The sequence below is a fragment of the Netta rufina genome (assembly GCF_964035555.1).
Source record: "Netta rufina genome assembly, chromosome: 8".
Taxonomy (NCBI): Eukaryota; Metazoa; Chordata; class Aves; order Anseriformes; family Anatidae; genus Netta; species Netta rufina.
This window is the reverse complement of record NC_140131.1, coordinates 29,879,476-29,891,792: the sequence shown is the minus strand read 5'-3', so window position 1 is coordinate 29,891,792 and position 12,317 is coordinate 29,879,476. Positions and strand designations below refer to the sequence as shown.

The 12,317-nt window shown below is 40.9% G+C and overlaps 1 protein-coding gene across 1 annotated transcript in view; it reads right to left on the bottom strand.

The window, feature by feature from the left end:
* Positions 1 to 12,317, bottom strand: part of DPYD (dihydropyrimidine dehydrogenase) — a 340,058-nt gene that overhangs the window by 49,307 nt on the left and 278,434 nt on the right. The gene's annotated exons all lie outside the window — the stretch shown is intronic.

The following is a 12,317-nucleotide window of genomic DNA, read 5'->3' as shown; positions in this document are numbered from 1 at the left end:
ATACATGCAATTTAAAAATTATTCTCAATAGCAACTAGCAAAAATTGACTCAACTAAAGGGAGATCTTTCAGGGCCCTGCAATCTATCTGCTGCATAGCCCTTGCCCATGGAAATTAAAATGCTTGTTTTGTAGCCCCACTACACTGATTTAGGTGTGCCCAGCTTTACAAGATGAAAAGCAGTATACGCTGCGTTGGCTGCCCAACATAATACTAGTACTAAAGTGAAAAGAACTGCAATTTGAGAGTAAGGACACACACAAAATCTCCTCTGAGAGGTGTTTCTGTACTTACAGTCATCAGGATACCAATGCCCATGGAAAGACTGCCTATATACTGATGGTTTCTCATCCTCATGTCTCGTTGAGCACTGACTTACCAGTACATTAAATGCATAGCCTAAATTACCCTTTCTATCAGCAATTGTAACTTTTGCTGGAGGGTTGTAGGATTAAGAATATTAGGGGAAGTAGATTATCAGACAATGTGGTGCACTCTCTGGAAAAAAAGCAAGATTCTTTGTTTCAAAGAACAAATTTGTAACTAAGGAAAAGCTTTCCAAATATTGATACAGTACAGATGGAATGATTTGATTCATTCACATTAGCTGCTTAAATGACTCTAGAGATATAGGTTAGCAGATGGGATGTTACTTAACAAGGCTTCAGATACTGGATCAAGATGCAAAACTGATTTGGATGATGGCTGATAGCCTTTTTAAAACATCAGAATCAAGCTAATATACATGAACTAATGAACTACTATTTGTTCCCAAGTCCAGTACGGCTTTCAGAAAGCAGCTTGATGGACTCATATATTACACCTATGAATGGTCTGAGTTATGGGGAAAAAAAAAACACTTTTTTTTTTTTTTTTTTTTTACTGTGTTCTAGGCTTAAAGTCCTAATGAGCTGGAGGCTTACTGCTGACATTCGAGGGGTAACACACAGCAGAAAGATTCAAAGATGCTAACTGTTCCAGGGTTTACAGAATAGGCAACCATCCCCATGTGGGCTTAAGAAAGTTTAAGAAAATATAAAGCTTAAGAAAATATAAAAAACAAACAAACACTGTATGGTCAGATGTCATATGAGTGTCAGTAAGGAAATATTTTAGTTATTTTGTTATACCTAAGATCTTTTCATAGAATTTCACTGAAGGGCTTGGGTTCGATGGGACCTTAAAGACCACCTAGTTCCAACCCCCCAACATAGACAGGGATGCCATCCTCTAGATCAGCTAGCCCAGGGCCGCATTCAGCCTGGCCTTGAACACTTTCAGGGATGGAGCATCCACAGCTTCTCTGGGCAACCTGTTCTGGTGCCTCATCACCCTCTGAGTGAAGAATATCCTCCTAACATCTTTTAGTTTAAAATGGTGCCCCCTTGTCTTTCTGCTGGCTCATGTCAAACTTTTTGTCCACCTGAACCCCCAAGTTTCTGTCTGCAGAGCTGCTCTCAATGAGTTCTCCCAGTCTGTGCTCACGTCTGGGACTGCCCCAACCCAGGTGCAGCACCTTGCACTTGGAAAGAGAGTTCAAGAGTACTCTAGAGAGTACCTCAGGAGAGTTCATCAGTCAAGCTTAAGGTAAAGTGCTATTCTAATCAAAAGTATAGGTTAATGTCTGTAAGTAATGAAGCTCAAAATGAACTATAAGGAGATGAAGGTATGCAGTCTAAGCAAGACAAGCTTGTGGGATAAGTGCTCTATGAACAGCTTGGATCCTCTCTACAACAGGACAATATAATGCTGAAGCAGTGTTGAGCACAGCTGAGCTGACATTTACAGAGGAAATTGGAAATGGGAGTGGGAAACTGGTACTTATCAAGGGACCTGAATGATGCAATTTTCAATCCCAAGTCTTTGAGAAGGGAAATGCGGAAGAAATCAAGAATTTTCAGAAGGCTCCCTGTAGTAATATTTTTTTTCCCTCCTGTCAGCCACCCGTAGAGGAATGGTTATGTTTCCTTATCTTGCTAGAGCATTCTGTCAGTTCTTGGAACTACAAAGTGGACCTTTATGCAGTAGGTGGGCACACACGCTGATAAAAGTGCTGATCGTGCTCATCTTTCCTAAGAAAACAAATATGATTCCACATGCCTTGAGCATTGTGGAGTGTGGAAACAGCCTCATAATCAGCCATCTACAGCAAATTGTATCACTGTACTCTAGATCTATAAAATGAAAGATATCTTTGAAAGCAGATGAACTAACTCCCTTGTGTAAACAGCGCAATCACATACACAGGCTCTCCAAGTATCTTTAAATATATGTTGAATACCACTTCATATTTCATTTATTAACACCAAAAGGTCTCACCTCTCTCTTACAAGTTCCGTTATGGAAAATGAAATCTTTCAGTTCTCCCAGTGGTTCTTCAGCTGCTGGTACAGCATCAGCAGCTGTGCCAGGTAGATGTAGATTTACTTGACATTTCCATATCCTATATCCTCCCATTCCTCCACAGATATTTCTAAACCAGATACCGGTTAACTTGCTCAGACCTCATGGTTTGATGATATAAGTCATGTACATACATAACACATTTAGTTAGAAGTTAGTAACATGTTTAAGATTGCATATTTTGAGGGCTAAACAACAGGAACTCCACCCTCTCTTGACTGGAGTTTGTTAGTTTTTCCATTTTGGAAATGCATATTTGTCAGAAGTGAGAGTGGCTCTAGGAAAACACACTTTTCAGAAAAGAACCATGTTCGGAAAAATGTGCATAAAAAAGTTTCAGAATTGCCAATATGTGCTGTTTGACAACATGGAATGCAACAGTTCTATTTAACTTGAAAATGCCTGTTTTGCAATCCAAGTTAATTGGAATGAAAAGGTCAAAACTAAAATATGTTGCAAAGTGATTGAAACAGAATTTTGATTCACTCAAATAATATTTTTTCCTTAAATGTGTTAATTCCACACATTTTTAGAAGTCTCACTAGCAGTTTAAACTGAAAACCTTTTTCATCCTTAAACTTCCCTGTGACAGAAGAACTATTTCCTGGTCATTGACTTCTCCCCATGCAGCTTTCCTGTGGCCTCTTATACTGCAGGAGGGTAAACACATCAGTAATGCAAAGGTTCATTAATGCATAACAGATTCAAGTTAAACCTTCAGAGTTCTTCAACCCAGGACATTCTGAATCAGGCACAGCAGGGACTTGAACCCAAATCTATTTTGATTAAATGAAATTTGTCAATGAAAAACAGTTTCGTCAAAGAAGTTTTCAACAAACCCTAATGAGAACCATCTACTGAGGGACATCATCCTGTGACCAGAATTTTGAAAGCCTCAGACCTCTCAAAATCAAACAGAAAAGCAATTTTTCCATTTTGGAACCTCAGTTCAGTCCTGCAATGATTAACCCCTCATCCTTGTGAGTCTTTCCCTCTAGTACTGTCACATTTTATTTCAGTTAAAATTACTTTCATCCTTTATCAGCTTGCCTGTACGAATTTGTGCAGCAGCTGCTGTGTCCATTGAAGAGTGAGATTCATGTGAATAAAATAGTTCTGACCCTCTGAGTCCTTCGTGCCTGAGATAAAAACCCACTTCCACATTTCCTTGGGGACTGTTTTACCTATCTCTGTCCAAACAATAAATATCAGCAAGAAAAGCAGCAACATAACTCAGATACTGAAGGAAATTAAACCCTTTGTTAAATGTACTGCCAGCTTCAGAAAAAATGGTTTCTCTGTTTGTTTCTTTCATTCAAATTGCATGGATAAAAGGACCTCTCTGTAGACAGATCAAGCTGTGTCAAGGGGCTTATGTTGTAGCAGGGAAAATACTTCAAAAGGCATCCGGGCTCCCATTCCCAGATTGCTTCCTCCTGCCTGGGCAGAAAAAAGATTTCTCCACTCCTAGGGAAACCAGCGGAATGGTCACCTGGTCTTGTCAAACTGCGATTGCACTGAGCCCAAGCTGAGCTGCACAGCAGTTCACATACACCAGGGTGGTTCTGGGACTGTGCCTTGCCAGAGCTGGCTGCTCCACCGCCTCCTCGCCCTTTTTTCCTTTTGCTGCTAGCTACAGCCTCAGACTGACAGATCAACAGAGCTGCTTTGATACAAAATGGGAAACTTCTTGCATGCGTACTTTCTTTGTATGGCTGATAATGTTTCCGAGAAAAATGTCTCTGACGGCAGAGCTTTGCAATCCTTAAGATTTTGCATTTTCCCCTTTTAAGAAAACCAGGTCCTCTGCAGTTAAAATAAGTATAATTTAAAACAAAATTCAGGAAATTCTCTAAGTAATTATTGGAGATGGCAATACCAAGAAAATAAAATAATCATTTTTCACTGTGCTTGTCTTTCCTTCTATTTACATTTTCAATGTCCAACAGGGAATTGGGTACATTTTCAGTTTCTACTTCCAGTCACTTCCACACCAGCACACAAGGGTAACTCCTCTACAACAAAGCTAGCTTTGTGGCTGAAAGCAACCTGAGCTGAATAAAACAACCTGCCCACAATTTCTTACATCTTAACTGAGCCTCTTTTGAAGAGTCATCTCCATGTTTCTTTCACTTTGTAAACTTCTAAACAAAACTCACTTGTTGTCAATTCATATCATGTGGTTTTATCTACAGGGAGGACAGCTCTCTGCTTGTTCAGACAAGATAGCAGTAGCATGAATCCACACTAGTAGTGTGTATCCACATTAAAAATAGGAACAACAGTGCTGGATTGGAAAGAGAGGCAGTACTCTGGATCCTTGGGGTGAGGAAGGAGAGACAGTGTTGCCAAAGCAATTACTCTTCGTATGTCCTCAATCGCTAAAGACACCAAGCCCCCAGACCCAGCGCTGCAGGGCAGACACCTGGTAGAAGGGGGGACAGGAGGCTCGGGGACACCCAGGTATAAGACTAGGGAGCAAATCCTCTGCAGAGGTTAGGAGTGACTGCCATAGACCAGCATTTGAGCTGATGCTCAACTGAGACAATTTAATAATTGTTATTAAATAATTATTACCATTCAGTGATAATTAAACCTACTTTGCATGAGAATCCATTTTAAGAATGACAAATAGCAATTTTTATGGAATGAGCTTGAATTCATTCTTACAAATTTATGAAATAACAATCCTATCTATGCAAACCTCATTTATTAGCTGGTGAAACGAGCAGAAAGAAAGGAAAGCTAATAGATAAATCCCTTATCAGCTCCAAAAAAAAGTAAAACTACTGCAAAACTGCACAAAATAAAAGGTAGTATTAGCTTAGAGTTCAGTTCATAACTTTACAATGTGATGATTTGAATATTGCAACTCTTCATTAAAAGTGGCAAATAATAAAGGTAAAAATAAATACTGAAAACCTACTATAAACCTGATATTTTTATCTAGCCATGACCAAAAAACTTTCTAGATTTTTTTGTCCAACCAATTCAGATTTTCAGTGAAAGGAATTCTCACAGAAAATTCTCACCAGCGATTAGCAATTTCCATCCCAAGTATGTGTAGCACAGCAAGTGTGGCAGTTCTCTAATGACTTTATTTTTTTTTATTAGCAAAGGAAGACAGACAGTTGAGAACAGGTTGAGTTTCTCTAATTAGCAGTGAGCTAAGAAAAAAGCAAAAAATAATGAAATGTTTATTAGAAGGGATCACATATGTATCTGTCCAAATCCTCTCTTTTACGTTCATTTTTCTTTTGATTTTATTTCGACATGTTCAAACAGCACTTTGTTCCCTCTTTTGTTTCTCCATGTACTGTAAATTTCAGCTCTGCAGAGAAGGGCCACTCCATTCAGTGCTGCATCCACTGAAGACTTTTTTAAGCATGAGGCTCTGTGAGCAGCAGAGCTAATGATACCTGGCTTCCAGCAGGTCTGTGTCTCCTGGTTGGGTTCTCTGACGTCTAATAAGGTGTGACTGCCAATTAAAGCCTTTCCTGTGGCTGACACAGTCCTAGCAGCACTGTCCCATGTGGATTCTCAGAGGTCTAATAGAGGTGAGCTCATAGTGCTATCTCTCTTACAGTGAAGGAATGCAGGTACACACTCTTCTCTGCCTGTCTTCATTTTCTCAAAACCTGTTACAGGAATATACTTTCTAACTTCTGCCAAATTTCAAAGAAAATGACCACAAATCTCAAATGTGACTGATGATACTCAGAAGGACGTGCAAATGCATATTGAGTGTCTTTGGGAATGTAGGCTGTGGCGTTCTTTAAAACTATTTATATCTGAGACTATTTCTATCTGCATCAAAGGATTTACATCTGAAAAGTGTTTTTGCCTTAACTGTTGTTTCCTTAAAATTATTGGCAGACGTAAAGAGCCATTCTGTGAATCTGGTCTTGCTCGTACAATGTTGGTGGCCTACCACTACACCCAGCAATCTATTCTTCATTCGCCCATTTCATTGGTGAGAGAAGAATTAGCTCCAACATCTTGACTTCTCTGTAACGTGGTCAGCTTTATACAGAGAGGTTTTGATCTTCTACCCTGAGCCACAGACTGTGTCAGAAACTTCAAGCTGTTAGCTGGTACCAAACCCTACCTGTTCTCAGTCACAGAATCACGGAATCACAGAATTTCTAGGTTGGAAGAGACCTCAAGATCATCGAGTCCAACCTCTGACCTAACGCTAACAAGTCCTCCACTAAACCATATCCCTAAGCTCTACATCTAAACGTCTTTTGAAGACTTCCAGGGATGGTGACTCAACCACTTCCCTGGGCAGCTCGTTCCAATGCCTAACAACCCTTTCAGTGAAGAAGTTCTTCCTAACATCTAACCTAAAACTCCCCTGGCGCAACTTTAGCCCATTCCCCCTCATCCTGTCACCAGGCACATGGGAGAACAGACCAACCCCCAACTCACTACAGCCTCCTTTAAGGTACCTGTAGAGAGCGATAAGGTCGCCCCTGAGCCTCCTCTTCTCCAGGCTGAACAAGCCCAGCTCCCTCAGCCGCTCCTCGTAGGACTTGTTCTCCAGGCCCCTCACCAGCTTCGTCGCCCTTCTCTGCACCCGCTCAAGCACCTCCATGTCCTTCTTGTAGCCAGGGGCCCAAAACTGAACACAGTACTCGAGGTGCGGCCTCACCAGAGCTGAGTACAGGGGGACGATCACCTCCCTAGCCCTGCTGGCCACACTGCTTCTGATACAAGCCAGGATGCCGTTGGCCTTCTCGGCCACCTGAGCACACTGCTGGCTCATATTCAGCCGACTATCCACCATCACTCCCAGGCCCTTCTCTGCCAGGCAGCTTTCCAACCACTCATCCAGTCTGTAGCTCTGCTTGGGGTTGTTGCGCCCCAGATGCAGGACCCGGCACTTGGCCTTGTTGAACTTCATGCAGTTGACCTCAGCCCATCGGTGCAGCCTATCCAGATCCTCCTGCAGAGCCTTCCTACCCTCGAGCAGATCAACATGCGCACCTAACTTGGTGTCATCTGCAAACTTACTGAGGGTGCCTGTTCTCAGTCACGATGGCTGGCAGAACATGCTCTGACAGGAACCTCTCCACTGATACAAAGCAAAGTCACCAGCCTCTGTTCCCCCATCATGTGGGTGTTCGGGCTGGCAGGGGGGCTCCTTGTGGGTCAAGGCAGGAGAGGCCCAGCCTTGCTCAGCCACAGGGACTGCGCCCTTCGGTTACGGCTTGCAGCCAGCTACCTGACTTGATTCTACTTGCACAGAGCTGAGATTAGATGCAAGGGATTACTGAGCCTTTCCTCTGCACTCAAAGGCACTGTTATTCCCCGCAAGATGAAATAAGTTGTTTCTAATTGTCATCAGCGTAAACTTAACCTGGAATTCTAATGCACTGGGCCTGCTCCAGCACTGCCCTGCTCCAGCACTCCTGTGATGTCAGTCTCTTAGTTTCTCACTCTCCGTACTGTTAAATGCCATAAACAGTAATTCCTCGATGAGAATTTTTTGGCCTCATCTCATCCTCACTTATCTCAATATCAGTGTCTTCACTGACTTGAACAGACACTGAGATGGGCTTGAAAGAACACCAATTAAGTGCACAGAGAACCAGATCTCCACTTCACAGTTCTGTAGCCATTAAAAAACAGAGAAAAATTGCATCAGTGACCTTGATGAAAACTAAAAATAAATTTTTTTTTTTGGATTTTTTTTTTTTTGAGATTGGGTTTGGGGAAATGGTAGCATCTAACATTAGGATATGACAATGTTTATGAAATGGTATTTTTTCCTATCATTTCAGTGATTATATTTTCAGAGCTTTGCTTTTATTTTCTGACACACAGGGCATTTTATACTGCGTAGAAGGGTTCCTCACAGGGTTTCGCATTTGCACAAATACAATAACAATGCTCTCTCATAGTTCAAGTCCCACTATTTTGTGATGAAAAACCTTGTTTATTCACACACAAAGGGCCATCCTGCTGTTATAAAAATCCCCTGGCTAAATGCTTCAGTAAAATGCCTGCCGAAGAAAAAATAATAATCTAACTGTCCTGAATCCCCTGAGACTCTGGCTCCAAAGAGGTACCAACAAGAATTCTCCTTGAAAACGTTACAAAAAACGCAAGTACTCTCATAAAACAACTGTGTTCTGTGTTGGGGGGGAGATTTTATCTTGCAGAAGCCAAAAATGTCCTTATTGCTTTCCCATCATGAGTTGTCATGCTTCCAGAATGGATTTTGTTCTTTGTCAGATCCCTGGGGTCCTATGCAGAGCTGGCAGGGGGTAGGAGAGGAGGGCACAGGCAGATTCAGTGTTATGGCAGCTTGCCTCAGGGTCCAGGGTATTCCTGCTCTATTTCCTCATTTTTCTCTCATAGCTGCTTGCTGGGTTAAACCCCATCTGAGGAGGGTCATGGTGTAAGTGCAGTGGGTGTGTATGAGTTGGAGATGACAGCGCGAGGACAAAAGCAGTGCCCATAAGAAAAGGTGCTAAATCCCAGCCGGTGCTAGTGAGAGATGTAGGTGGGTGAATGGAAAAGGCAGAGCTGTGGTGTGAGTGTGCCTTGAGCCTGCAAAGTGGCAGGGGTAGGGTCAATAAATTTGATTTCCCACTTCCCAGGCTAAGGGGAGACCTGGGACCAGTGAGGACCAGACCACTGCGCACAGCTGCTGTGGCATCACCTCACAGCCTGCAGGCCTGATGGGAGCAGCAGCATTACACTGCCCATTCATCGACCCTCACTGCACTGCAGCAGTGCCTTCACCTGGTCCTGATTCTGAGCACAACAGGGAGCCAGAAACAGGGCTTGGGGTAGAGCTACAGGCTGCCCCCAGGCAGGTGGGCCCACAAAAGCAGAACTATGCGGGTGGATTTTAAATTTTTGCTATGTAGAGGGCCTTACAGACAGCCATGCCTGGAGCATGCGGGGGCACGAGTGTCCTCCATACTTTGTAAGAAAAGAAATTTGTTTGAAAAGAAGCCCATATTCTTTTCAAGTTAATGACTAAAATTCAAGATTAACAAAAGTGTTCCATACCAGAATATAACGTTAAAAGACTTTACCATGAAAAATGTATACTTCAGAAGGTACCCCTTTGTTCTACTTTTTTTTTTTTTTTTTTTTTTGGTTATATCTGCTAGAAATAATGACTACAGAATCTCTTTCAACAAAAGGTCATTTATGTCAATGGACAGAACACAGAGGATCAGATCACCTGTGGTAATTGCAAATTAATGCTCTACTGCTAATGCATTAACTACACAATATTGATCTACAATTGAATCATACAGGCTACTGTGAAGTGATTTTTACTTTAATATTTTTTACGCTTTTATTGCTTTTTCCATAATGCACTTTCTCTTTCCACTGGAATTTTCTATAATCGTCTCCATTTTTAATTTCCTACAGTGAGATGACTTTGAAAAATGTATGTCTGCCTCAAAGCCTTGCAGAAATCTAACAAACCATCAATGTGACATGCTAAAGCACACACATGATGCAAAAGATGCAAAAAATCCAATATACATCTTACTTTGATAAATTGTGGCTTTAAAAAAGAAGCTCACTTTAAAGAAAACATACTTCAGCCTCACTGCAAGCCTACAGTAATGAACTGTACATCAACAAGTTGTGGCTAGACATCTCTAGAGCATTGGCTATTTGAGAAAAGTGCAGGACTGGATAAAGAAGTGCTGGATAGATACAGCTTTTTTTTTTTTTTTCTTTTTTTTTTTTCCTGAATTTCATGCTTGCACTGAAAAGGGATTGGTGGATTTGTGTGTGTTACAAAAAACTACAGTCTCGGGGAATCAGCCAAAGAAAAACTGAAAAGTTTCAGCATTTTCAATGAAAAATTAAAAACAAGTTTTGTCGTTGTTGTTTTCCCAACTGTTTCTGAAGTCCATAACATGGAAGAATGAGGCCATTTGCTGTATAAAAGTTTAATGCCAGATACAACTAACTACAATGATCCAGTGTGTTTTCAACATCTGATGCAAAACTTTCTTACATATGAACATTTTGTCAGTAACAACACTAAAATGTGTTCTAGCGGAGGGAATAGTACACACAGTGAATAATGAAATTCTTCCCCAGAACCATTCACTAACATACCTGCTTAATACCACTTGCAGTGGTTGTAGGAAAAATAAAAATATGGTTTACCAAGTGACTCCTGACTTGCATTCCTGTGTATGATGATTTTGTAAATGGAAAATAAATCCCCACATTTTAAAAATAAAAGCGATTGGAAAAAATAATGGAGAACTGATTGCAGGTAAAATAGCTGCAGAGGAAAACCTGATCTTGCTTTTAACGGAGGTACATTTATTATTCATAAACCTCTTCTCGAAGAGATATGCCACATGGCAATTAAATCAACTCACACAAAGCCTTCGTATTTTCCTTGTTCATGATCATCATCTTCTCCTGGCAGAGAAGACCACTCTCATTCGGCATAGCCAAGTGCAGAATGCAGTCCTGCACTGCCAAAGCCCTGGCTGTTTGCTTTCTGCCTCTGGATTAGTTTCTCATAAGGTGTTTACATGGTTTTGGAAACATAAAGTTAGACCATAAAATGCACAGCACTGGGTTAGTTTATTCACAACCACTTCCAACAGTATCCAAAGCATATACTTCAGATAAAACTATGGGATGCACATGCAATTCTCCCAGTACAATCCCAGAGCTCCTACTTAACTCAGAGACCAGCAAAATAGTGAATCTTAATACACTGAATCATTCAGTACATCACTTAATTTGATATTATGTCCAGATTCTGTACTTGCTCTGCGGTTTTGTACTGAGAAAGCAACAGGGACCTGTCAAAGCAACAGAAGTTTTCACTACTGAAGAAAGAACAACTGAGGCATTTGGTACCAAGGACAGGTGAGAGAGAAACTAGGATTCAGGGAAAAGTATATTAGCCAGCTATTCCTATGACCTTGTTGTCACGCAGACTGACAACAAGGCTTGTACTGATTCTCATAATCATAATTATGTTCCATAGATAACCTGTGAAGATAAGGTTGCCTTTTTCTGTCCATCACAACGTATCTTGCTTGAACAGCAAACAGATGTTTCAGTCTAGTCCTGGTCAAGTGTATCCCTTGTAAGAATATCTATATGGATTACCTGTCTTCCTCTCCCTTCCACTTGCCTTTCCTTAGATGAGGGAAGTATTTACGGCCTGTACTCACAATCTTGTATGAGGTTTTCTAAAGGCTTATTTTTAAATAAATGTAATTGAACTAGTTCAGACCCTCAGATAACACAGCACTTTTAGAATCCATTTATCTCAGATTAGCTTAAATGTCTTCCCTGCTTCAGTGAAACAAAAATAGGCCACTCAAACTGAGGATGGGTTTGATCCAGAGGAGTTTAAAAGCAGTTCTAGAACTGATTAAAGTTAAACTGGTGAAGCTTGAGGACAAGAAAAGAGGTTTTTTACCATCTCTGGGAAAAATCTGTTGGAAAGGGCAGAAGACCAGTATAGATCCAAGTCATTTCTGGAAGCCAGGTCCAGGGAAGTTAATCATTACTTAACAGAAAATAATGATTTAAAAACATGTAAAGCCAAAAATTCTCTCTCTTGAGCACTGACTGGGATGTCTGCATTAGATATTTCAAAATTTCCCATTGCCATTGGGGCAAACCAGCAGAAAAGAAAAGAAATAATAGAAAGTAAACAGCTAGAAAGTCTATATAAAGGAAACATGCATAAATGTCATTTTAAAACTTCATTTTTAGCCATCTAGAAACATATGTAGTAGAGGTAGAACAGAAAATCATTCCACTTTGTGTAGTTGCGATCATGTAACATTGTAACTGACAAAGCTATCAAAACTGCAGCTCTATTAGCAATAACAAATGAAATGCATGCATAGCACTAAAAACATTCCCTTGCCATTCCTACTTTTTGTAGA